The sequence below is a fragment of the Sander vitreus genome, chromosome 14 (assembly GCF_031162955.1).
Source record: "Sander vitreus isolate 19-12246 chromosome 14, sanVit1, whole genome shotgun sequence".
NCBI classification, from domain to species: Eukaryota; Metazoa; Chordata; class Actinopteri; order Perciformes; family Percidae; genus Sander; species Sander vitreus.
Genome location: NC_135868.1, coordinates 3311196 through 3316469, shown reverse-complemented (window position 1 = coordinate 3316469; position 5274 = coordinate 3311196).

Below are 5274 nucleotides of genomic sequence, written 5' to 3'. Positions count from 1 at the left end.
TCCTCTACTGAACACACATCACCTTTTATACTCATTCACACAAAACAGGTAATATGATATCAGGTTGTAACCAACGTTCAGGAATTGTATGAATAATGGGGCTTTAAGGTGTGGTCATCCCTGTAATACGTCATTCTTAATTCTCAAGCACAAAATCTCCAGAATTTGTCCCTCCTATTTGAGAGAATCACAGTTTTCAATGTTGATTTTGAAGGATCCTTCTATTAGTTCTGCCTGGCTCATCAATCATCTGTGCCAGGTTGAGATTGTCACAAATTCTCAATTAAGTATCTATTCCTTATATGTCACTGTTGCGGGACAAGACTGGACCAGAATCAATTTGCAGTGAAAATCCACTAAGGTGGGCGCTTTATTTTTCTTTGTACAGCAAAATAAAGAGTGCAGCGGTGTAGCTGCCTTGTGGCGTGGCTAGTGTGCAGGGTTGGGTTAGGTCTTGGGGAAGTCTGCTGGGTAGGCGAGGTGCAGTAGGGGAGCTCACCGGTGAAATTGGGCAAGGAGGGGAGAGGAGACCTCGAGTTCCAGTGGAGTTTGACGAGACACCCAGCTCCCATTGTCCTCAGCTTGATTTATGAGCTTTCTGGGTGCAGGAAACAGAGCAGTGGTTAGCTTGAGTGGCAAACACAGACTCCCTTGCCTTAGTTGGTGTGGTTCCTTTAGTCCTGGCCTAAAGAGGGCAAACGAGCTGGAGGCGGTGATTAGTGGTTGCCAGCCGTGCCTTGTTGTAGGCTGGCAACGTAGGACGCCAAACACAATGGGAGACCTTTGAAGGCGTGTACCCGACATGGCAACGATACAGGGGCCATTTGGCCTCAGTCACATTTAATAAAAAAGACATTATGCTGTGCTTTCTACCCACATTTTGCTGCCGTTTGACATGGCGTACTCAGGATCTGCTCTTAACAGGAAGCCATTGGCTCATGTGCTTTACTTAAACTACCTCTGAGTTCACCCGACAGACCTTCACTATAAAAACTTTGCCAATTCAACCATTTTTTTATCAAATTGCCACGCCCCACCAGGGACAATACGAAACCAACGATTCATATGATTATGATGCTGCGTCATACAAGAACAAGGACACTGTGGTTCTTTGTATTTCACAATTAAATACTTTGAATGCTTTGCATGGAATATTAACATGCATAGAGCAGGCAAAACAATCACCACAGTATGCAATGTATGTTATAGCACTACATTACTCACATTGTAATGCAATCGAATACAAAGGAACTACACCATGGATATTAAATGTATTGATTACATTAGACATACTGTTCATGTTGGTGCTGTGTCAATGTTAACAGCAGTTAGTACAAGTTGTTTGCATGCTTGTGTTATGTCAAAAGAATATGCATCAAGTGAGAACTGAGAACTTCACAGAAATATACATCAAGTTTGTCAGTGTACTTAATTAGTGCATCTGTTAAAGAATATTATTTATTAAAAAAAATATTATTTTGTGTTTGTAAATAACATGAGTCACATTTAACATGTTGTGAAGCTGTGATGCTCTCTGCTGTTTTCTGGTTGATGTCGTCCACTGAACACACGTCACCTTTTATATCCATTCACACAAAACAGGTAATATGACATCAGGCTCTGACCAGGGACGCACATCATTTGTATGAGGAATTTTAGTTTTTTAAGGTGTGGCCACCCTTTGTAAAAGCCAAATTGCATGCCTCCTTTTTGGTTACTGCCTAAAGAAACCGGTTGAGGGACATTCCTTTCGAGACATGACGCTGGATTTGTGGGGAAGGTTTTTGTGAGGTTCTGGTTTGTTTTCCTCATAAGACTACATCAAGCGTTTTTGTCATTGTGCAGCGTATGTCTGGTTTTGTGTTTATTTGTGTATAGGTATAAGAGAGTGGAAGAACCACACCTTCAGTTCATTTGTTTTTTTAAGGTGTGGCCACCCCTTTAATAACTACATTTTACGTCTAAAAAAACCCGGGAACACCGCGACAAAGGAGGTGGACTCCACACACCAACATCCAAAACAATACAATGATCTGACACCAGACAACGACAACATAGAGACTAAATACACATGGTAACGATGTGAAACAAGGGACAGGTGACACGAGGGCTCAGGAACAGGTGAGACACATCGGGGGAGGGGGGGGCAGATAATCACAAAGGTGGAAAAACACAAGGCAGGAAGTAAAATAAGACATGACAAGAGAGAAAAACAGATATACAAATCCTCATCCTAACACATTATTGGTTAACTTATGTAACAATTTATACCTCCACGATCCTTGGAGAGACAAAAACCCAAATCTTAGACAATTTACCTGGTTTAAATCAGATGCCTCTATTAAATCTAGACTAGATTACTGGTTAGTAGCAAACACAATGCTAAGTCAAATTGCAAACTGTGAAATATCTCCTGCACCACTTACTGACCATTGCTGTATTGATTTATCAATAACCCCTACAGTACAGTTCGGTAGGAGGAAAGGGTACTGGAAATGTAATGCAAATCTCCTAAAAAATTATGAGTACTGTAGTGGCATTAAAAACCTTACAGGATGATTCCATATCGTCATACACTCAACAATGGGAATTTTTAACATATAAAATCTGCCAATATTCAATCTCCTTTAGCAAACACATTAAGAAGATGAATGGCTTAGAAGAAGAAAATACCATTAAAGAGATACATATGATTTGCATAAAGAAACAGTATTAACAGATGATGACAAAATTAAACTCTCTTCCTTTCAATCCAGACTTGATAGAATTTATGAAAGAAAAGCTTGTGGGGCATTTATCAGATCAAGAGCTAAATGGATTGAAGAAGTACTTTTTCCATTGTATGTACTGTGAAGCCTTTTGGGAGGATTTACAGGACTGGCTCTCAACCAAAATCCAACTACTCACTCCTCTCACAAGAGAAAATATTGTGTTTGGTGTTACTATGAAAAACATTAAGACTGACTTGACTTTGAACAATATGATATTGATGGCGAAGTTTTTCATCCATACCTCCAAATGGAAGAAAACAAAGCCCCTTTTTCTGTTTTTAAGCGGGACCTTGTAGCCAATCATCTTTGTGCTTTGAAACTAATGAAAGGGAAACATGCAACATCTCTCCTCCATGCTTATAAGGACATGAAGGTATTTGAGGACCCGTAGAAACCACAAAAGTCAAATTCACTGTGATTATTATTTCATTATTTATTTACAGTATTTTATTATATTATTTTCTTTTTTTATGTATTTTTTTGTCTACTTTTTGTATATAATTTAAGTTATCCTTTCTATCCTGTGTGTCTTATGTATGTTGAGAGATGTTAACGTCATATCCTCTATGCCTTTATATTGTAAATGAATTTCCTCAATAATAAAAAAAAAAAAAAAAGAGAAAAACAGACTACAGAATGAAGCACAAAACTCCAGAAGCAGTCATTATGTCCCTCCTGTTTGAGAAAATCACATTTTTTAATGTTGATTTTGAAGAATTATTCACGTAGTTCTGCCTGGCTCATCAATCAACTGTGACAGGTTGAATGTGTTTCATCAGATGCCAACATGGGCTTACCACACACTGCTAGAAGAAACAAATGTGAGTATGATGCTGCTTCATACAGACACAAGTACACTCCTGTTCCTTGTATTTCAGACTTTGATACTTTATTTACATTACATGGAATATTAACACACATCAAAATGCAGACAACAGAACAATCACCACAGTGTGCAGCAGAGTTTCCACAAAGTACATTTCTTACAGTGTAATGCAATCAAATGCAAATGAACTGCAATATAAATATTAAATATCTCTTTGAATATATTAGACATAAGAGCTGTTCATTCTTGTGGCCAATCACTGTATATGGCTCATATGGTTCTGTGTCACTGTTAACAGCAGTTAGTAAACTTATCTATGCTTGTCTTATGTCAAAAGAATATACATCAAGTTTGTCTGTGTACTTAATTAGTGCATGATGCAAGATCTGTTATAATTAGTAAGTTTTGTGTTTGTAAAAAACACAAGTCAAACCTAAAGAAGATTAGATATATAGCATAAAATAACGTAGTCAGTATCTTCTTGGACAATAGAAAGTGTACACAGTGTCTAAATGATGGTGGTATTAAGTCCCTTGATCCAGTTCAGTTAATTCCAAATAACAGCTGTAACAACTGCTATGACTAAAAGGAAACTTGTGTTGTTGATGACTGCAGAGGAGGCAGCAGTTGTTGGCTTTGTTGCTGCTGTCGTTACTGCTGGGGCAGCTGTGGTTGATGCTGGAACAGCTTTGGATGTTGTTGCTGCAGCTGTGGTTGTTGCTGCAGCTCTGGTTGTTGTTGCTGCAGCTGTGGTTGTCGTTGCTGCAGCTGTGGTTGATGCTGGGGCAGCTGTGGTTGTCGTTGGGGCAGCTGTGGTTGTTGCTGCAGCTGTGGTTGTCGTTGCTGCAGCTGTGGTTGTCGTTGCTGCAGCTGTGGTTGTCGTTGCTGCAGCTGTGGTTGTCGTTGCTGCAGCTGTGGTTGTTGTTGGGGCAGCTGTAGTTGTCGTTGCTGCAGCTGTGGTTGTCATTGGGGCAGCTGTGGTTGTTGCTGCAGCTGTGGTTGTCGTTGCTGCAGCTGTGGTTGTGGTTGGAGCAGCTGTGGTTGTCGTTGCTGCAGCTGTGGTTGTCGTTGCTGCAGCTGTGGTTGATGCTGGGGCAGCTGTGGTTGTCGTTGCTGCAGCTGTGGTTGTTGTTGGAGCAGCTGTGGCTGTCGTTGCTGCAGCTGTGGTTGTTGTTGGAGCAGCTGTGGCTGTTGTTGCTGCAGCTGTGGTTGTCGTTGGAGCAGCTGTGGTTGTCGTTGCTGCAGCTGTGGTTGTCGTTGGGGCAGCTGTGGTTGTTGCTGCAGCTGTGGTTGTGGTTGCTGCAGCTGTGGTTGTGGTTGCTGCAGCTGTGGTTGTCGTTGCTGCAGCTGTGGTTGTAGTTGGGGCAGCTGTGGTTGTTGCTGCAGCTGTGGTTGTTGCTGCAGCTGTGGTTGTGGTTGGAGCAGCTGTGGCTGTCGTTGCTGCAGCTGTGGTTGTCGTTGCTGCAGCTGTGGTTGTTGTTGCTGCAGCTGTGGTTGTCGCTGGGAGCAGCTGTAGTTGTCGCTGCTGCAGCTGTGGTTGTCGCTGGGAGCAGCTGTGGTTGTCGCTGCTGCAGCTGTGGTTGTCGCTAGGGGCAGCTGTGGTTGTCGCTGGGGCAGCTGTGGTTGTCGCTGCTGCAGCTGTGGTTGTTGTTGGGGCAGCTGTAGTTGTCGCTGCTG